This window comes from Brachycentrus maculatus, unplaced genomic scaffold (assembly GCF_059751285.1).
Source record: "Brachycentrus maculatus isolate JH-2025_06_01 unplaced genomic scaffold, ASM5975128v1 h1tg000624l, whole genome shotgun sequence".
Taxonomy (NCBI): domain Eukaryota; kingdom Metazoa; phylum Arthropoda; class Insecta; order Trichoptera; family Brachycentridae; genus Brachycentrus; species Brachycentrus maculatus.
In genome coordinates, this window is record NW_028281361.1 from 394,847 (window position 1) to 418,352 (window position 23,506).

Consider the following 23,506-nt stretch of genomic DNA (forward strand, 5'->3'; position numbering starts at 1 on the left):
ATTCTTCGCCTCTTCCACGTTCTTGCATCTCTTCATACATACCCGCCGATTATTTCGACTCCTAACCTGACCGATTTCAAGTATTTGGCATAACTAATCGAGTTTTTCTCGGTCTTCCTATGCTCCTTTTTCCAACTACATTCGCCTCAGAAATTTGTGTATTCATATATTAACTATGTCACACTGATTTATAGAGTTTTTAAAGCATTTTATCGTTAAAATCACATAAAAATGAAAATTTGTGACACTTGTTTCAAAATGCCTTGTGATAGCATTTTGAAACTATGTACTGTCATGTCTATATGCAATGTTCCGCTTTTTCTGAACTTTTTCTGAAGGTACACCTGCCAAATAATGAAATTTCAGAGGTACACCAAAGAAAAAAAACTTCCTCTTCTTCTTCTTCTTCTTCTTATTATAGGCCTTGCGGCCTGTTTTCAAGAGGGATTAGCCTCCTGCGACGTCGATTCCCAGCTATCGGCCCATCTCTTTGGTGGTCTGCCCGGGAGTCGTCTACCATGGGGTTGGCCGTACAATGCGATGTGGGGGAGTCTGGATGGTTCCATTCTCCTCACATGCACATACCATTGTCTTCTTCGTTGCCTTCCCCACCTAACGACATCTTCGATCTCGCATATTTCCCTGATCTTGGCATTTCTCAATCTATCTCGAAGACTCTTGCCTGTTATGTTTCTCAGAGTCTTCATTTCTGACACTCTAATCGCGTTTTTTGTGGAAAAAAACTATGTTTATTAAACATAGAATACCATAACAAAGTTTATTTAATATCTTCACAAAACTAGATTTTTTCCGTGGCACACCAACTAATCACCATGGTACACACGCGGCGGAACGGCCTTGTGGGTTTTGAATTACCTAACGTCCAAGTGATTTTGAAATCTAGCTACGGCTTATGCAACACCATTTATCGTGTCCCTACTCAGGCACAACATCTCAACTTTATAAGTTTCGTAGCCTATACCTACTCGTGAGTGGATGTACTCTTTATGTTTAAAGTTACTATAATTTCATGTAATTCATGAGTGAAAATTCTAGGCAAAAAAACTCGCTGGCCTTATGGGTAACTGTTACCCGGTTGTCCGATTGGGATGGTTTTCGTTACTTTTTCTCGTTTTATATTTTTTTTCGTAATTTGTAATGGTCAGCACGCTCGGCTACCGTTCTGGAGGTCCCGGGTTCGATTCCCAAGGGGGGTAAAATAAATATAAGTGATTTTTTTTTCACTGTAATATTTATTCAATATTACCCTGGACTGGTACCTGAAGCGGAAGGCTGATCACCTTTCCTTCATGTGTAAACGATCAAGATAACACTGCGTTTATATGACGCAGTGCCCTATGCACCATTGGGTGCGGATAAGGGTTTTTTTATTTTTATTTTATTTTATTTATTTATTTATTTCGAGCTTCAGTTTTTGATGTCGAATATATCAAGAGCTAAAAACGAAAACACGCGATGAAAATTTTGCTCTGAATATTTGAGTATCGAATCATTCATTAATCATTAGTCGTTCGTTAATTCAGTTCTTCGATTCGATCGATAGTGACAAAACTACGAGTAAATTAAAGCATTAAAAACCAAATGTAAAACGCCCTTAGGGCGCTTGTCCACTACCCGGAATTTTACCGTCCGGTTTTGAAAAATTAAAGCGACTACGACAGTTTAGCGTGATCGAATACGCGCAACGTGTTCACGCACCGATCAAGAGCACCGATCCGAAAAAAGATGGACAAAAGCACAAGCCAATCATCGTTTTAAAACGCTAACTGACGTGCCTGACGGTAAAATTCCGTGTAATTCCGTGTAGTGGACAAACGCCTTTACATGGAAAAAAGCCCTGGATGGTGGTATATTCAGCTTTTTATCTTTATCATTCTCGCACTACATCTCCATTGTTTATTGGTGTTTAAACTACAGCGTAGAGGCCAAGGCCGCAAATTGTCGAGGATCACCGCATAGTTCTATGAGATTATGTAAAGTGAAGCGACAGTGATATACGGATTCGATAAAAATGCGCATTTAAATTGCGGTCATTGCCATGTTCACACAGAGGGCTACCACTCAAAATAGCCCACGATCGCATAACTCTAGCAAACAATATTTCTAAAAAAAAAACGATTTTTTGTATCCAACCGGATACAAGAAAAAAAACTACCTATAAAAAACAACCATGAAATACATGGTTATGTATTTTAACCATAAGTGAAATAAGCTTGCATAGGTTGTTTTTTTTAGAGGTTTACAAATTAAACATCCAATTTCCATTTCAAATGCATTTTCCCGCAATAAATTTATGGTGGCCACCGCCGTGTGGCATGTTGCGCCATCTTGTTGAAACCACAGCTCTGCCACATCAATGCTTATTAAACTTAAGTACGAAGAAGTCAGTAATCATGGTTTTGTAGCGCTATCCATTGACCATAACATTCTCGCTGGCATCGTCTTTAAAAAAATATGGGCCAATGATTCTCCCTGCCCATAAGGCACACCAAACAGTGACTTTTAATGGATGTAAGGGCGTCTCGACAAAGGCTTCTAGTTTTCTCCTCTCCAAATTTGGAAATTCTACGTATTATTAGCCATTTAACAAAAAATGTGCATCATCGGTGAAAAATGTTTTGCGTTGAACAAGAGGATCAAGCTGAATATTGTTTTCGGCCCATTCACCGAACCTACGACGCGCATAATGGTCATTCAGACTATTCATGGTGAAATGGAACGTACTGACTACAAATCAACTGTGTACTGTCAAATTGACAGTCTGTAGAAACAATGTTGCCAGTTTGAAAACCAAACCTCTAAAAGAAACACCTATATCGCTCACTCCTTTCAAGAACGTCATGAATCAAAAAACGTCAATTTTCAGTTGTGCATATTTTCGGAATGCCCAGAAAAAGTACTATATCCCAGAAAAAGAGGCATATTTTTAACTTAATATTTACCCGCTACAGGGCAGAAAGTGTTGTTTTTGCATTTTGAAGAAAAGGTATTGTTTAATTATTTTTTTAAATAAACTTAATATTTTTCAAATGGGAAAAAAACCTTCATGTTTTACCTAAAAAGATATGTTGCTCAGTAAAAATTTCAGTTAGTGGCTTGATATTTATTTTTAATACATTGTATTATATTTTCAAACTTTAAAAACGTTCTCCTGAAAAATCAAGTATTTTGATTTATGACGTTCTTGAAAGGAGTGAGCGATATATACTCCACCTAATAAAATGTCTACTGGTAGAATCATACATTGTATATTGTAATGTGTATATGTATTATTTATTTATTCATTCATCTTGAAACACAAACAGGAACTTCACGTTTGTATTTTTTTGGTATCTCATTTGACTATTGTTATAAAGTTTGCTCATTTGACCTTGACTCCAGGTTGCGACGTCATCGGCGTTCGCCAGGGTTTGAAAAAAATCCACTTGGTTGCCAAAACTCGAAGATTCTCAAATTGCGGTGATTTTATAAATCTACTTATTTTCGTTGGAAATTTCACGCAACGGATTGCGTTTGTATCGATTTTAATCATATGTGATACAGAGCGAAGCTATTTTTTTCCATAACTAAATATGCTTTTAACTAGATGAGGCTAGGATACAGGGGGTGTCGTGGGGCCTAATATTTTTCGACAAGGCTAAATTTAAACATGATTTGTGAATACGTCTATTACATCGTTGAAAAAACGTGGCTCAAAATCAGCATAGCAATGGTCGGACGGTCCTAGGTTTAATTCTCGGAGTAGACAACCACATACTTTAAAAATATATATATTTAATACTAGCTGTTGCTACACGCTTTAATTTGGCTCGGTTTGGGTCGAATGGAACAGAAAGAAGAGATAAATCGCACATTTAAAATATGTTTAATGTCATAATATTTTAGCAGCTGTCAAGAAGCACGCTGTCCGCCATGAGCAATGTTCAATATTGCGTGTTAGCTATAATCGGTAGATGGCTGTCAAAGAAGCTATCTAAAAAAACTTAATTTTTTTATAATTTTTTTAAATTCTTATCCGCTCCCAATGGTGCATAGGGCACTGCATCGTATTGACGCAGTGTTATCTTGATCATTAATACATGAAGGAAAGGTGATAAGCCATTCGCTTCAGGTACCAGTCCAGGGCAATATTTGATAAATATTTTAGTGAAAAAAATCACTTATATTCATTTGACCCCTCTGGGAATCGAACCCGGGACCTCGAGTACGGTAGCCGAGCGTGCTGACCATTACACTACGGAGGTGGACAAAATATATAGATAGATAAAAACAAGCGTATTTGATTGCAACTTTGTGTCGAAATTTCAAAGCAATCGGTGAATAACCAAAGACGATGATGCGAATAATGTAAAAAAATAAATATATTCTCATGTCCAATGTGTTTTAAATGACACATTTAATAAATACATCAATAAAAAAACGAGCAACAAAAAAAAGCATCCAATTTCCTTTTATTCCGGGCTCATATTACTAGCCGATTTTACCGAACTGTGTACTCATTTGCAAAATGAGAACTATGAGTCAGGCGCAACAAAGAACATCATCACATCTGACTCAATCAAGTTTACGAACTGTGTAGATCGGTGTTTCCCAACGCAAGGCGCACGTCCCACCGGGGGCAATTTGAATATCTTGGGCATTTTCGAAAAAAAAAGTAACTCTGACTTTTGGAGAATATGATGGCATCAAATTTACGTTTGTTTCATTTATCTTAAACAGAACGTGGACGACCGAAAAAGACTTGGCACGATCAGATCAATCAGAACCTAAAATCTGGCGGTGTCAAAAGTCTGCGTAATCGGAGGGCATGTATGACTAGATGTATGGATGTGAAGGAGGCTAGGAGTGTATGTCAGGACAGAAGAGTGTGGCGTTCCATCCTCTCTGCCTACCCCTGCGGGGAAACGGCGTGATGGTAGTAGTAGTAGTAGTAGTAGTTCATTTATCTTCTGGTCTTGTGGCCTCTTTTTAAGAGGTATTAGCCTTTTGCAATATCTATTCCCAGCTATCGATCCATCTCTTTGGTGGTCTGGTCGTAAGTCGTCTACCATGGGGTTGGCCGTATAGTACGATGTGGGGGAGTCTGGATGGTTCCATTCTCCTCACATACGCATACCATTGTCTCCTCCGTCGCCTTCCCCAGCTAACGACATCTTCGATCTCGCATATTTCCCTGATCCTGGCGTTTCTTATTCTATCTCGAAGACTCTTGCCTGATATGTTTTATTTATACTCATCTATATTATTTTTAGTGATAGATGGCAATACTGCCCAACGTAAAAAAAGAGATTATAGTCGGTTACTTCGCATGTGTGTGATTAACTTGTTCGTTCGTTTACGTTTTGTAAAGTTTATAAATTTATTTTATTTTTGACTTTTAACCACATGCAAAAATGAATTGTACGAGCATGAAATAAGATTGTCAGTATTCAGAAGATTATTTGCTTTTCGGTTTCTCAAACCAAGCCCAAGGATCGCACTAATTTTCTTTCGAGCTGTAATGTAAATAATAACGTATTTATTTATGAAAATTAAATAAAAATAGTACATATTGCATTTTTTATTTGAAGCAATTCACTTTTTTCAGATTTTGTTTGGCAAATAAAAAATTGATATTAGTGGTGATTTGATTCGTTAATGTGGGGCGTGGTACAAATAAGGTTGGGAAACACTGGTGTAGACCGTATTGTGGAATCACGTGTAACGATTGAGTTTTGACTTAAGGCCCGGTACAAGTCGCCACTTAATTCTCTAAATCCATTATACGTAATTGATTTTTTTCTTAAAACACCGTTTTTGCATTGAATTTTTTTTTTCGAAATAATTATAAGGTTTTGAAAAGAAAAGAGATATTACATGGTAAGGAATTAAAAAAATATGTATACAGTATAAGTATATATAAAATTACAACATTTCGAGTGTGTGCAAATACTTGTTCACAAAATCTGGATTATCTCCAATTACAGGAGTTATTTTCATATTATTTTTTGACATCTCATCAAAGATGAAGAAGAATATGGAAGTCTGGGCATTTACGGGGCTGACGACCGTCATAGGCTGGTTTAAGTGATCACTTTACACACGTGTAACATTCACCAATTCTACCCATTATTGACAACCACACTACTCAATTTCTTGGAAGTTCTATTTATATGAACTAATTTAGAAACCTTGTTCTTGAATCACTGGAACTTCACTAGAGACATCTATTGGTGAGATGTAAAAAAGCTTTTTACTAAGCAGAAACTCTTATATTAGTATGTGAGGTCCTAATCCCGGATTTCAACATTTACATCTCACCAATAGATGTCTCTAATGAAGTTCTAGTGATTCAAGAAGAAGGTTTCTAAATTGGTTCATATATATAGAACTTCCAAGAATTTGAGTAGTGTGGTTATCAATAATGGGTAGAATTGGTGAATGTTACACGTGTGTAAAGTGATCACTTAAACCAGCCTATGACGGTCGTCAGCCCCGTAAATGCCCAGAGTTCTATATTCTTTTTCATCTTTGATGAGATGTCAAAAAATAGTATTAAAATTATTTTTTCTATTTATAAACAAAAAACAAAAAAAATATCCAATTGGTGCACATCCCTTTTATAAAAAAATCGGTCGTAACAGACATGTGACCTCTTCGGTGGTCTCCGGTGGAATGAATTCTGTGTTGCGAATATCCCCTTGACTATATTATTTCAAACTTATCCTTGAAATGCAGTCTACAGTTGGCGAACATATAAAACTTATATTCTGACAGTTAACAAACCCTTTTAAAATAAATTAACTAATAACCAACCGTCACGCCGTTTCTCCAAAGGGGTAAGCAGGGAGAATTAACCGCCACAATACCGTCTTTGCAAATATTCTCGCCTCTTCAACATTCATGCATCTCCTCATACATACCCGCCTATTATTTAGATTCCTCACTCGACCACTTTCAACAGTTTGACATACCTGATTATGCCAAGATTTTCTTAGTCTCCCTCTGCTCATTTTTCAACGACCTCAGTCTATTCATAGTAAAATGGCAAAACGTACCGACTTCAAATCAACTGTCAACTGTCGAATTGACAAGTCTGTAGAAACAATGTGTCCAGTTTAAAAACCAAATCTCTACAAAACACCTTTATATGGACTTGGTAAGCGCTGCTCATGTGTCTAGATGGTACGCACGCCACTGTTTTGAGGATGTGTTCTCAAATCGTTTCTAAAAAAAGGTGATTGACAGATATAACCAATTTATTTATTTAAATAATCTATAAAATTAGCTTACAATGTTATATTGATGTATTTATTAGATAAACATCATGTAGTAGGCATAGAGATATAGGTACATAATACATATATAGATAATTATTACAAACCACAATACAAAGTAACAAAAAATACTTGATTACATTTTACATACAAGATAATATAGGACGTATCGCCTATTAATGATTTTAGTAAAGGAACTCTCGGAAAAGTTGATAAATTAGAATGATAATCAATAATTATGATAAAATAATGTTTTAAATTAATAAATTACTTATACACGTCACAGGTAAACACGTGTCAGTTGAACGACACATATACCAATAGCAGTCTACACCAAAACACTCACAGAACCACAAGACCAATAACGAAACAAGAAGGAACTTTAAGAAGAAAAATAAGTCATTAAATGGAATAAATGTATTAATAAGATAAAGGAGGTGGGTAGAAAAGAAATAAATCGTGTCATTCGGCTACGTCATCAATGGTTATATGACTCTTAATTAAACACAAATTTTATAACTAAAAAGTACCCTTGTCACGGTAAATCATAGTTAGAATGTACGAGTATATGATATAAATAAAAATAATTAAATAAAAATATATTTGGATGTTATATATAATATCTACAAACATTTTCATTGATATCTAAACAGAAACGAAGTTGTTGAAACAATAATATGTTTTAAATAAGTTTATTTGAGCATGGGAGTAAAAGAGTATATATAGGGCTTACGATCTGTCAGTGGCTGGTGTAACTGATGACTTTATAGACTGCGTATCATTCACCTTTCTACCAATGGTATGAGTTTTGTATGTATATGTATATACATATATATTCCATTTGACAAAACGTTTCACATTTTCACATGCAATGCCAGTGCTGTCATCTGTGTGTCAAATTTTTAAGGTTGAAATATTCTCGCCTTCGTCTTTTATTCAGCTTGATAAATAAATAAGGTTGTAGATTTTAAAATATAATTGCTATATCAATGTCCAGAGAACGTAATGTAGTGTTATCTTGATCATATATCATGATATATTATTGAAACGAATAAAATAATCTAGATTACGATGTAAAAAGACATTGACACCGTCTGGAATCGATCCCACGATCCGCGACTCGGGATTCAAGCGTTCGTGCACGACAGCCAAACGTTTGAACCGCGCGGAATACGCGAAGTCCATTTTATAAAGAATATCAAACTAGATACCTCTAAAACATACATAATAAAATTAGAATGTGCTGTATCTACCTCGCCAAATATATCCAGTCACTCGTAAAACATTACCACCCCCCTAGAAACTCACTAATTATTTTATTATGAGTCATTTGTGTATTAAACTTTGGATTATACGTTACTGTAATGTGTGTTCGTTAATAATGAATATGTATATAAACCGTATAATCCAGTTAGCGCGGACAAAGACCGTATTACGAGGCGTCGCGACGTCCGACCGAAACTAATGCTCTCTGTCGACTGAGGACGAGATCAGACGAGGAACATTTCGAATGTATTGACTCCGCGCGTCACGTTGTCGTGAGGAAAAGTAAAATGAATAGCATTTGTAGAAAAGGCGAAAGTTCTCCGCAATCAAAATAATTCAATAAGAAAAATTAATGGCTATTTTCCATAATTTTAAGGTAGGTAACGAAAAGTTAAAACATATCGCTCACTCCTTTCAACAACGTCATAAACCAAAAATCGTCAATTTTCAGTTGTGCATGTTTTCGGAAGACCCAGGAAATGTACTATATCCCAGCAAAAGTGGCATATTTTTAACTTAATATTTACCCGCTACAGGGCAAAAAGTGTTGTTTTTGCATCTTGAAAAAAATGTATATTTAATTATTCTTTTAAACATACAAAATATTTTTCAAATGGAGAAAAAACCTTCCGGTTTTACCTAAAAAGATCTGTTGCACAATAAAAAGTTCAATAAGTGGCTTATTTTAGATATCTATTTTTAATACGTTTAATTATATTCTTAAACTTAACAATCTCCTGAAAAATCAAGTTCTTATGATTTATGACGTTGTTGAAAGGAGTGAGCGATAAAATTCAAATTTCACAGGACTTAGGTACTCTCATTGGACGGTTGAAGTGATCCCTTTCACCATTGTTCCCATTATTGAGAGTCTTGTATCTACGTTATAAACATAAAATTATTTACATAAATTGTAAATTATACTTGTATTTAACCATGTACGTATGTAGGTGTATAAATAAAATGAATAAATAATCTGCAATGAATAAATATGAACTTTATAAAATAAAACTCAATCTTTGTTTTTAAACACTTTTATTTTTGGTACTTTTTCCAACCGGTTTCGACAAGCACCTTGTCATCTTTAGGGATGGATATGTACTTAACTGTGTAGAACTTGTTTATTTTAAAAATCTTATAAAATGTGCCACGAAGTATCAACAAAAAACATTTAAGTGAAAACTATATTTTTATTGATATTTGCAATATTTAGTGATGAATTCATTTAATTGTGTTCACATATTTTAGCAAAATGTAAGTTCATAAGATTTATTTTAGAAGACTTCTAGACACTTAGTGTCATAGAGACGAAAGAATTGCTGGAAAGGGAATGTGCGAGTCTTTGGGAATTTGCAGGGCTTACGAACCGTCATCGTCTGGCTAAAGTGATGACTTTATACACTTGGGTAACGTTGACTATTCGGTTTTCCAAACTCAAAACACAGTAAGGGACATTTTTTTGTAGTTCGTTTTTTTTTGCATTTAAGTAGATGCTACTTAGTCCACAAAAAAAAACGTACTGTAAAAATGTCCCTTAATGTGTTTTAAGTTTGGACAGCCGTATTCTACACATGTGTTGGAACATTCATACCACATGATTTTTGTAATGTTATACATACATATATGCATACCATATCCAAGCGCTTTTTCGAGTTTAAGTTTAAAGAGACATCTAGCGAGATTATTGTGAAGTAAATAGCAATATTCTTTTTCTAAGTTACTCTATCTGAGCATACATATACATACATCTAGTATTTGTATATTTATTATTGGCAAAACTATATTTGTTTTTATTTTATTTCTTATTTTAGAACAAATTATAGTTAATTTTTTTATATGCGAATGTATGAGTTTACTTTTTAGTAACACAATTATATTAAAATCGTGCAACACAGTCGATAAATAAATGGACATAAAAATAAAAACGGTTTTCTAACTGTTGTAATAAAAAGCGTAAAATGCTGATTTTCCTTTATTTTGAATTGTTAACTACGCATAAGTTTGTTATTGTTTGAATGTTTAAATTTTATCGACATGATTTTAGTATATCCCTTTTTACAATCCGCGCGCGTGAGTCACTGCCGGAAAATGTTTTCCGCCAGTGGACGAATATAAACAGCTGATGTAAAAATTTAGGCCCCCTGCCTCTGCGTCGAACATTCTCTTCAAACATCCATACTCGCACTACTCATAATAAAAGATATTTTAAAAATAATTATTCAATGCTTTAAAAGTGTGCTAAGAAAAGGAGAGGGTTAAGTCCACACCTTAAAAGTGTGCTAAGAAAAGATGCGGGTTAAGTCCACACTTTGAAAGTGTGTTAAGAAAAGAAGCGGGTTAAGTCCACACTTTAAAAGTGTGCTAAGAAAAGAAGCGGGTTAAGACCACACCTTAAAAGTGTTCTATGAAAAGAAGCAGGTTAAGTCCACACTTTAAAAGTGTGATAAGAAAAGAAGCGGGTTAAGACCACATCTTAAAAGTGTGCTAAGAAAAGAAGCGGGTTAAGTCCGCACTTTAAAAGTGTGCTAAGAAAAGAAGCGGGTTAAGTCCACACTTTAAAAGAGTCTCCCAGCAATCAATGAAATCCACGATTGTAATAATATGTTGTCTAATTAGGAGTTATTTTTCCATGTTTTTGACACTCAACATCATCATCTTTTATATAAAGAAGATAGATCTAGAAGTTCCAAAAATTTGAGTAGTGTGGATGTTCTATCATGGGTAGAATATGTGAATTTTACTCGTCCCTCACTCCTTTCAACAACGTCATATATCAAAAATCGTAAATTTTCAGTTGTGCATGTTTTCGGAATGCCCAGAAAATGTACTTTATCCCAGCAAAAGCGGCATATTTTAAACTTAATATTTGCCCGCTACAGGGCAGAAAGTGTTGTTTTTGTATTTGAAGAAAAGGTATTGTTTAATTATTTTTTAATAAACTAAATATTTTTCAAATGGAGACAAAACAATCAGGTTTTACCTAAAAAGATCTGTTGCATAGTAAAAAGTCCAATAAGTGGCTTGATATTTATTTTGAATACATTTTATTATATTTTTAAACTTTAAAAACGATCTCCTGAAAAATCAGGTTTTTTGATATATGACGTTGTTGAAAGGTGTGAGCGACGTGTGTAAACTTAACCAAGCCCATGACGGTCGTAAGCCCTGTAAATGCCCAGACTTCCGTATTCTTCTTCATATGAAATGTCAAAATAATATGTTTTTATTCTCAAATCACTAAAAAGCGATCTAATTAAGCATTCTAAAATTGCATAAAGGCGTAATCACAAATGCAGTTGAATTTTGACCTTGAATCGAAATGTTTTACAAACACTTACCATTTAAAATCATGATTTTCTTAGAAAATTACCGGCAAAATATCCAATGACAATAAGTCAGAATCCTTTATTTTTCTAAATAAAAATGTTTCATAGTCTAATTTAAAGAGTTTCTTTTGTATCATACAGTTCAATTTTAAGTACTTATATAATAAAAAATAAGGAATTTTTAAATTGCGGTAAATTGAATGTGAACACAGTATGTAATAAAAATTTATTTCTGTATTCGGCGCGTAGCATTTTCATATTGTCACGTTCCAATTGAAGTTGTAGGTACGTGAATTTGTCATTAATGTAATGCAATGATTCATATAATAAATAATGGTTTAATAAAAAACGGTTTATTCGAGAACACACAAAGCAAAAAATATTTCGGTGAGTGGTTATATACTAATATTACTAAAAAATTTCATAAAAAAAATAATAAAAAAAGGTTAATAAATATTTTAATAAAATTTAAAAAAGTATATTTATTATCATCTCAACAGAATTGACTTAAAGGACTCATGATCTATCATTGGCTGGCTAACACTGTGTAACATTCATTCACCATTCTGTTCATGAATGAACCGTATACCTCAAATTTCGAATGTTGTACGTTCATACATATTTCAAGTGACAACCATTTCACTTTTTTTTTAAAGACAAATTTCAGTTAGGTGCACAGTGTAAAAAAATACGTAAACCAGCCAATGACAGATCGTATTTCCTATAAATACAATTAAAATCTTGATAGGAATCCTTTCGTAAGGAAATATTTTCACACACACTCAAAATAGTTGTATGCATAATAAACCATTATATGTACATAAATTTGATTTTTTATCACGATTAGCTTAAAATTGTATGGAAAATGTAGAGAGTAAGATTTTTGCTAGTCGTGTCCCAAATAATTCTTATTTTGGAAACAGTATTTTTTTATAAGTTTAGCAAAAAACATAAAAAAGGCAAATGGAAGTAATAGTATTGAATCTTAGTTCTTGAATTTTCATCAGCATTAGTCCATTTACCGTTAATTACATATTAAGAAAATTATTAAATCGTTTTCAATCATAACATCCCAAAAAACATTAGTGTATAAGATATAGACTAGCAATTTGACGTAATCGCAGCCTTCAAGTTGCCAGAAATCGCCATTTTTGTTTTTCATAAATTCAAATTCAAAAAAATATTAATAAAATATAAAAATGAAAACACAAAAAGATCCCACAAAGGCATGGTCTGTGTGTGGGTATACAATATAATTTAGTCAAAGTTAAGGGTATAGGTTTTATAAGTAGAACTAGAATAAAGTGTTAATATAGTTCATTCCGTATATACATTCCGGAGTTTCAATACAAGAAAAATTGCAAGTCGACTGCAGCCGTTTGACTCTGCTGCTCAAAAGGCCAGTGACCAGGTCAGAGTGTCTGAGGCGCTTCAAACAGTTGACAGTCTGTTTTCACTCTTAGATAAAAACAGATTTAGTGGAAATCAATGATCTAGTATCCTATTTACCTAAATTTCCAATGACAATAAATGGCAATTTAGATAAACTTCTTAATCTATTTTGGTTACAACATTTTGAGTGTGTCCAAATACTTGTTCACAAAATACGGACACGCTCAAAATGTTGTAAATAAATTATCTGGTCAAATTATAAGCTTAAATAATAAAAATAAAAATGGTATCTTCTGGCGTTTCTCATGTGTGTAATTACAATCCAAGATTCGGACCTCACATACTAATATAATAGTTTCTGCTTAATAAAAAGCTTCTTTACATCTCACCAATAGATGTCTCTAGTGAAGTTCTAGTGATTCAAGAACAAGGTTTCTAAATTGGTTTATATATATAGAGCTTCCAAGAATTTGAGTAGTGTGGTTGTCAATAATGGGTAGAATTGGTGAATGTTACACGTGTGTAAAGTGATCACTTAAACCAGCCAATGACGGTCATCAGTCCCGTAAATGCCCAGACTTCCATATTCTACTTCTGGAGAGTTCTTATTATTATTAAAACCCCTATCCGCACCCGATGGTGCATAGGGCACTACATCATATGAACGCAGTGTTATCTTGATCGTTAACACACGAAGGAAAGGGGATCAGCCCTCCGCTTCAGATACCAGTCCAGGGTAATTAAATAAATAATAGAGTGAAAACATCACTTATATTTATTTGACTCGACTTGACTTTTGGGAATCGAACCGAGGACCTCCAGCATGGTAGCCCAGCATGCTGACCATTAAACTACGGAGGAGGAATAGATCCCGTTTGTACTTCTTTATTATAACATAAATTAACATAATATTTCAATTAAAATTTTCATACCCTAAGTCAGAAAAAAATCGCTTTCATTGAAATGAATAAATTTTATACTTGATAGTAATAGTAAAATAAACAGTATACGTCAGTACACATTTTTGCTTCGGTGCTTTCTCGGTGCACACGCACCGGCGACAAGCGAGACGACTGCGCTATTTCTCGCTTATTCTCTCATCGATTTTGTTCTATGACTCTATCCCCCTCGCTCCTACGGGTGTGTCTCTTTCTATAGGCGTAGCGCGCATTGCAGATGTCGCTAGCTAACGAGAGTAGAAACGTAGCGAAGAAAATACAAATTGAAGTGAATATTTGCAATGTAGCTGCCTCATTCTTTTGTTATAGTATGAGAGCGAGATAGAAATGTTCAGGAATATGTTTTGTTGTGTATTTTGTGAGAGGTTCGCGAGTGTGATGTTGTTTTTCTAAGTCTGGTGTCGGGTGTTCGCTTATGGTAGTTTATAGCCTCTCTCTTACGAGTACAGTAGTGGTAAAAAGTTTAGACGCGCCTGGCTTCAAACGGAAAAAGTTACCGTACAGATTGGAATTAACAAACCGGAGCCAGGGTTTGGTTTGGGGGGCTTGAGCGAGCCCCTTGTTAAAATTAGCCATTATTTCGACTGCCCTGTAAATTTTGGAAAAATAAAATACAAATCACAAACGTTAAGTCACTATTATTTTACCGTAAAATTGTAGGTTTTATAAAAAAATGTTGTTTCCTATTTAAAATATTTCATTGATTTCTTAATAATTTTATTTCAAAAATGCTCTCAAATATTTTAATGCCTTTATCCTTTTTATTATTTTAAACCTTATTCAAGCCCAATGGTGCATATGGCACTGCATAGTATCGATGCAGTGTTATCTTGATCCTTAGTTATTTGAAAACAAAGTTTAATATTTAATATTTGATAAATATTAGAGTTATAAATCAATTGTCTTTATTTTGATCCAGCACGGTAGCCCAACGCACTAACCACTAAACAACTGACGCGGACAAAAGGGATGGAAGCTTCACTATCTATCCATTTTTAATTTATCCTTAAAATTATTATACGAAAAGTCTTAAACTGCAACATTTTGAAACAGTAGAAATTCATTAAAATAATAATAAACCCATAGTTTACAACACCTAAAGCCTTCGCCTTATTATCTTTATTCCCGTTGATAAAAAACGAAAATAAGAAACAGCCCCCCCCTACTCCTTCAACATTCCAAGGACACAACTCTAAAATTTAGACTTAGCTTCATAAACGGTGTTTGAAAATGATGCGAAATGCATCGAAACCAGGGCTGTGAGAGTCGGAAAAAACACGACTCCGATTTCTATATTTACCAACAACACGTCTCTGCATCCACAACTCCACGACTCCGACTCAAAAAAGCTTAATTTTATCAGGTTGTTTCCTACCTGTGCATAAGTAAAGACGTTTGTTGTTATTATAAAGGAAACGTACCTATGATCCCTGCTATTGCAAAAATTATTAGAGAAATTGAGAGAATTTTGTTTATGTAACGCAATGAAATCAACACGTGGACGTGACCAATGCAAAAGATGACTGTCTAAAAAATGAGAAACAAATGCTCCTTTTCTTTCGACGTGAGAAAAAGGAAACAAACACATTTTTGTAGAGTTTATGCATGAAATGAACCTCGGTAATTCACCACATCAGCGCGACTTGCGCCAGCAAGTTTAATATTCGTGCACAATACACATTTATTATAATAATTACAAATAAAGTATCTTAAATTTTCATTAATTGATTCGGCAGTCACTTTGTGGTAAAATCTATCCATTTTCAATTATTGTTTTACTGAGTAAATACCACTATTTCTTAAAATCTACTGTGATACGTGTTTTGATGCATTCCGCATCATTTTCAAACACCGTATGTGTTGTTCTATTTGAAACAATAGAAATTCATAAAAATATAAATAACAATAAACCCATAATTAACAATATGACAATGACTAAAGCCTCCCCCTATTGTCTATGTTCCAACTGATAAGAAATAAAATGAAAATTAGTTAAATAAATAAAAATAAGAAACAGCTACTACCCCGTCTTCAACCTTCAACGTCCCAAGGACCCAACTCTAAAATTTAGAATAAGCTTCACATACGGTGTTTGAAAATGATCAGGAATGCATCGAAATATGTGTCACAGTAGATCTTATGAAATAGTGGTATTTACTAAGTAAAAGATTAATTTTTAAAAAATCTTAAATTTCAACTAAAAAGTAGTAGGAGTCAATCGTTTTTTACGACTCCTGCTCCGACTCCGACTCCACAGCCCTGATCGAAACACATGTCACAATAGATGAAATAATACTATGTATTTACCATGTTAAACGTAAATTTAAAAAAGTGTTTTATTCACTGACCCTGATATATTTGAGTGTCAGTGTACATAGGTACCTTGAGGGGAGTTTTTGAAGCAGAGAGACTACTTTACTATTACTCCAGAGAGGGGTGCGTTGGGCGTGTTGCATCCACCATCCACCCCCCCACCCCTAGTACGGGGGCGAGGTGCCACCCTCAACTTTGAATAATGCAAGAAGAGGCAATAACCGGACATCAGGAAGGTTACATTTCTTCGATTTACATAATAACATACAAACTAAAGGAATGCCTAGGATAATATCATATTTAGTACAACATTTTGAGTGTGTCCAAATACTGGTTCACAAATCTGGATTATCTCTATTATTTCGTATTATTTTTTGATATCTCAACATAGATGAAGAAGAATATGGAAGTTTGGGCATTTACGGGGCTTACGACCGTCATAGGCTGGTTTAAGTGATCACTTTACACATGTGACACATTCACCAACTCTACCAATGATTGACAACCACACTACTCAAATTCTTGGAAGTTCTATATATACATGTATAGATCCAATTTCGAAACATTGTACTTGAATTACTAGAATTTTCAATAGAGACATCTATTGGTGAGATGAAGAAGCTTTTTGATTGAGCAGTAACTATTATCTATATTTGAAGCACTAGTGATTTTCCATTTTACAATCAAAATGTAACTTTGTTTTAAAATCACTATAAATATTTTATTTTAACTTAATTATAATGTCTACCGGTTTCGAAGCTAACATATTTATCAAGACTAATTAATACTAAACACTATCTACTAAACAATATTCAAAATATTTTGACGGTTAGGGACAGAAGCTTAGGTAGATCTCAAGTGAAACCGGTAGACATTATAATTAAGTTATAATAAAATATTTAAAGTGATTTTAAAACAAGGTTACTTTTTAATTATAATTATTAAGTGTTTATTGGTGTATTATACAAGTATATCCCATACATAGTTGATTGTGTTTAGTTCAATATAAATCGATTATTATAAATTGGAAAAGAAAATCTGTACATAAGTTAATGGCCTTAAACAATGAAGTATTACAAGTAGCTTATCTTGTGTTTTGACTTGCTGATATAGATAAGGAGTTTAAGGCCTTTTCTCACTGTGGTCTAAGTTGCTGTTTCTCAACTTCGACGTTATCAAAAGGATATTGAGTCTGTATTTTGTGTTTTGTTTTTGACCTCTGAAAAAATGATCAACGTCTTATAATAACAAAAAATAATAATTGCAGGTAATAAAAAAGTACACTTTACAACATTTTGAGTGTGTCCAATACTTGTTCACAAATCTGGATTATCTCCAATTTAGAGTTATTTTATTATTATTTTTGACATCCCGATATAGACGGAGCAGATAGATATATGTAGCAGTTTTTTGTTCTTTATATCTTGAGGTTTCAAGAATTTGAGTATTGTGTGGTTGTCAATCATGAGTTGAATTGGTGAATGTTACACGTGTGTAAAGTGTCACTTAAACTAACCAGCCTATGACGGTTGTAAGCCCTGTAAATGCCCGGACTTCCGAATTCCTCTTCATCTATGTTGAGATGTCTAAAAGTAATTGATTTATTTAAAATTATTTATTTTTACACTGTTATTTTTTTAACGTCTCGCTAGGTGGAACCCGTGACGAGACGCTCATTTTACATTATAAAGTAAATATTATTTTTAAATGATAAACATTACAATATGAAATTAAAATGAAGTTATGTGAATAAATTAGGTAAATTTAGTACAATAACAAATTTACAAGTATGCAACTACGGGTCGCCGACTTTTTTTAGGTGGGGTGATTAACTTTAGGCAGATCTTGTGTCCCATATCAAGAAGCCACTTTTTAATATGTTTTTGTTGTTGTTGTTGTAAAAGTACACTATTTTTAATGCGCGGTGCACCGATAAAGTTGTACATACTAATAAAATAGTTTCTGTTCAAACAGCTCTGTTAAGTAATGTTACACCCGACTCTCACGAAATACCAAATTACACTATTTTAAAAACCCTCTTGCTTTAGGATAGGGAATCATAAAATGCTGTACCAATTTATGATGGCCATGGGAAAGCATCTCGCACCAAGCCGGACAACACATGACGAGTCCCTCGACTTTCTAGGTAGAGCTTGTAAAACGGCGAATGGCAAATGGCTGGGCCATTACAAAATGAAAGAGTTTCTGCTCAATAAATAAGCTTATTTTCATCTCACCAATAGATGTCTCTAGTGATGTTCTAATGATTCAAGAACAACGTTTCGAAATTGGTTCATATAAAGGGTCCGCCAAATAACTTTTTTTTTTCAAAAACAGGGCGCAAAACATCGAGTGTAGCTTCGGCTGTGTGGCACGTAGCGCCGTCCTGTTGAAACCAAATGTTGCCAATATCCTCCTCTTCAATTTTTGTGAACAAAAATCCGTTCAACATGGCCCGATAACGATCGCCATTGACTGTAACGGCCACTCCTTGCTCATTTTCAAAGAAAAATGGCCCAATTATGCCTCTGGACCAAAATCCGCACCAAACAGTGACTCGTTTTGGGTGTACCGGCTTTTCAATGTATGCGTGCGGGTTTTCTGTGCCCCAAATACGACAATTTTGCTTGTTTACATACCCGCCAAGATCAAAATGAGCTTCATCCGAAAAGATGATTTTTTTGGCAAAATCGGCATCTTCTGTAAGTCGATCGCAGGCCCACTCAGCGAAGCGAAAACGCATTGGATGGTCAGTTGGCTTCAACTCCTGAACCAATTGGACTTTGTATGGCGTCATACCAAGGTCTTTATGCAAAATTCGTCTCAATGATGTCTCCGAAATGTTCAATTGTTGAGAACGACGGTGAATTGATGTTGATGGCGCTTCACGCACACTTTCTGCCACAACATCGATATTCTCGGGTGTACGCACTGTTTTTGGCTTTTCACGCTTTGGTTTATCGATGAGGATGCCAGTTTCTTTCACTTTTTTCACAAGATAACGAACATACGGAGCTGACGGTGCTTCTCTTCTTCCAAAAACCGTACGCAATTTTCGCACACATTCTGCAACATTACCATGATTTTCAAAGTAATGTCGCAATATTTCCCAGCGTTGTTCAAGCGTATACACAACCATATTCGCTCAGCGGAAGGATAAAACTAATTATCTGTCAAATCAGACATGAGCTAAGTGTTACCATTCACGAAATAAGCACTAGTTGAAAAAAAAAACTTTAGATGGCGGACCCTATATAATATATAGGAACTTCCGAGAATTTGAGTAGTGTGGTTGTCAATAACGGGTAGAATCGGTGAATGTTACACGTGTGTAAAGTGATCACTTAAATCTATGACGGTCGTCAGCTCCGTAAATGCCCAGACTTCCACATTCTTCTTCATCTTTAATGAGATGTCAAAAAATAATACGATAAAGTGTGCTTGCTTGTAGCGCCACTGAGGGGCACCACAGGGCACAGATGTATTTTATTTCATTGCACAACATTGTGGCTACTCATTACTGTATTATGTCTTATCAAGTCGCAGCTGTTTAGAAATCAGAGTAAATACGCAATGCTCATGGCAGGCAGCAGGCAGCAGTCAGCAGTGTGTCGTCACGGCACTATCGTTAAAGTATTTACTTGATAATAAACATTGACTGACATGAGTGTAACTACGATACAATGTATCATCAATAAAAAATAAGAGTTTCTGATGAAAATATGACCTTGTAACGAATAGTCTATACAAAAAAGAGATTAAGATGATCATCATCCTATCTGTATCCGTCCCACATCCCATATACTCGTCTCTATTTACAGCATTTTGAGTGTGTCCAAATATTTGCTCACAAATCTGGATTATCTGCAATTAGGAGTTATTCTTACACTATTGTCATTATTTTTATTATTATTGCGTTTTTGACTATTTCAAACACATAGGGCTAAGTACGACTGTAATTCACTAGAGATTATGTTTTTTTTTTTAACATCTCAACATAAATAAAGAAGAAAGAATATGCATATTCATAAACCAGCCCATGACGGTCATAAGCCCTGTTAATGCCTAGACTTATTATTATACATATCCTGCTTCATCTTTGATGAGATGTCAAAAAATAATAGGAGAGTATTAAATAATTACTCTGCTCTGCATTTATGTTAAAAGTAATACAATATTGTATAATATAATATAATATATTGTACGGGTCAAATGCACACTGCAATAATACATGTAAATAATTGCATCTTGCAATTATAATAAGTGACCTCTTGCTGTAATGATATTATTAATGACTGATAAAGTATAATCTCTGTCGTCTTTATGCAAGTCTCATTGTCATCTAAATTATCAACATACAAAGTTGCTAATTTAAAAGAAATAAAATACATTTTTTTCTCTTTAGTTTAAAAATACTCGCATGACGGTGTACAACATTTTGAAAGTGCACAGATCTTGATTACCTCCAATTAAGAATTATTTTATATTATATTTTTGACATCTCAACATACAAATGAAAGAGTTTCTGCTCAATACAAAAGCTATTGCAATTATAAAGTGCAATTATATTGATTCAAGCACCGTGTTTCCAATTTAAACAATATATATAGAAGTTCCAAAAATTTTAGTAATGTGATTGTCAATCATGGGTAGAATTGGTAAATGTTACACTTGTGTAAATTGATCACTTAAACCAGCCTGTGACGGTCGTAGGCCCCATAAATACTCAGACTTCCATATTCGTCTTCATCTCTATGTTGAGATGTCAAAAAATACTACAACATGACGGAATTTCGTTTAATTGTCAAGTACATATATTAGGAGCTTGAAAAACGCAATACGCAACTAAATTTGTGAACTGACTGGCGTGATAGCTTTCATTGATCGAATTCAAAAACCGTATAAACGACATACTTTAGAGAAGTCTTCATTGAAATCGATTTTATTGAAACTCAATATCCCATGTCAAAATCTATGTTCGAAATAAGTTGATAATTTAGCGTCAAACAACGAAACAATTTTGTTACCAAGAATCAAATGTTGGTGCTAATTACAAAAAACTATACAGCCATAAAAGATAAATTACTGTGTAGTACAAGTCTTATCATGATCTGCCCGCGTGGTTTGGTCCGTCATCCGTCATAGTGCAAACGACAACAATTTTTACACGTCTAAAGTCCTTTATTTGGTGGTCACTTGATAACAGTAATGATAACGATAGTAAAAAAAAACAGCAATTAAAATTATTTATTTATCCAAATAATAAATACATTTAAGTAATGATAAATACAAATAAGTACCAGCCCGGGGTAATATTGAATAAATATTAGAATGAATAAATCACTTATATTTATTTAAACCCTTCTGGGAATCGAACCCGGGACCTCCAGTACGGTAGCTGACTATTATACTACGGAGGTGGACTATTTATGAATAGCTCTTTTATATTTAACCCATCGGCATACCTGCCGCCAAATCTTTGCGGTAAGTATGTTTTTACATTCGCATATCAGCCGCAGTTTAAGCCACGCCCCCATCCATGGTAGTTCATATTATAAAGATACTTTAGTGTGTTATCTACAAATCAGTAAAGAAAGCTTTTTGTAATGCATTATTTCGTATAATTTTTATACAAATTTATTGACAACACGTGACCAAAGATGTCCCTGTAATGATAGAATTATCTTTTTGATTGAAATATCAACTAAAATCAGTTAGAAATCAAAACTTTACATCCCAGGTATAATGTTTTATTGAGTTATTTTTTCAAGTTTTCTCGTTAATGACTTTATGTATGATAGAAGCAGGTAGTATAACTTTATTGCATAACGATCAAAGCTCTTTTGACCAAAAGAGGTAGGTATGTGTTTCTGTGATCTGAATCTTGTAGCTGTGTAATTCTGTGTAATCGAAACTAAGCTGTTATGACGTTAATAATATATTTTTGTCAATTTTAAAGACTTTTAATAAACACGATAATTCCCCGAAATTACGTTTGACAATGTATTAAGGTGAATATGTACATAACAGAATAGGCAAGCGATTATCTGTCTCGCTGAATTACTCGATTGATCATTGTGGTGTCAGTAAGTTGTATCTCCTGACGAGACTCGAGTTAAGATGGTAATCTAATCTGTCATTACGTATGTTTCAAATAATATAATTATGCCATGGTAACAGTAATTAGGGTTATTCTTAATGATCTCCAGAATTACCTATTCAAATTCTTTTAAGATAGGTACCCATCGGATTATTTTTTTTTATTTTTAGTTTTAGTTTTAAAATCCGTAATAAATGAAAATATTTACTTTTTCTTGTCTACAGTGAAGTACTGATACCACAGTGGATACCGAATTCAGATTTATTTCCGGGCCGTAAACCGAAATTTCTTTTATTATTCAAAGCAAACATGAAATATATTTTTTATTTTTTTTAATAAATAACAAAAATGCAATACCAAACAATACAAAACAATAAAAAAATAAAAAATATAAATTGTAAGACGTCTGATTTTGTTTTTAGAACTTAGTGTATCAATGTATATACGCAAACAGTTTTCCAAATGCTCATCAGTGATTCTTATTCTCATTTGAGATTTGATATACTTCATTTGACTAGTATCATGGCTACCGTATAACTAGCTTTTACATAGCATTTTGACTTTGAGTCGCTCTAGCACTCAGTTATAGCAGCTTGTATTCTTATCAATGTGTATATAAAAGTCGTTCGCAAAATGTTGTGATTGTTAACACGAATATACCATAGAAGAAATTGTCACGATAGTGAGATACTTCCATATATGGGATATGATACGTACTACGCATGATGGAATGTTCTTTTGGTGGTTTTATGAATACTTAAAGAAAAAATGTGTGAAATGCTCCGCGGGCCGCAAGAAGATACCCGGCGGGCTGCATGCGGCCCGCGGGCCGCGGGTTGGCCACCCTTGGTCTAAAATTTAGACTAACTTTAA

General features: G+C 34.1%; 1 protein-coding gene and 1 long non-coding RNA gene across 2 annotated transcripts in view; both read right to left on the reverse strand.

Annotated features, from left to right (window-relative positions):
• Atet (ABC transporter expressed in trachea) overlaps window positions 1-8,757 on the reverse strand; it is a 47,727-nt gene extending 38,970 nt beyond the window's left edge. The window contains exon 1 of the mRNA XM_088274016.1: window positions 8,531-8,757. The gene's annotated coding sequence lies outside the window, so the exon portion shown is untranslated. The remainder of the gene's footprint in view (window positions 1-8,530) is intronic.
• The window catches only part of LOC148300972 (uncharacterized), a 206,437-nt gene that overhangs the window by 162,269 nt on the left and 20,662 nt on the right, over window positions 1-23,506 (reverse strand). The gene's annotated exons all lie outside the window — the stretch shown is intronic.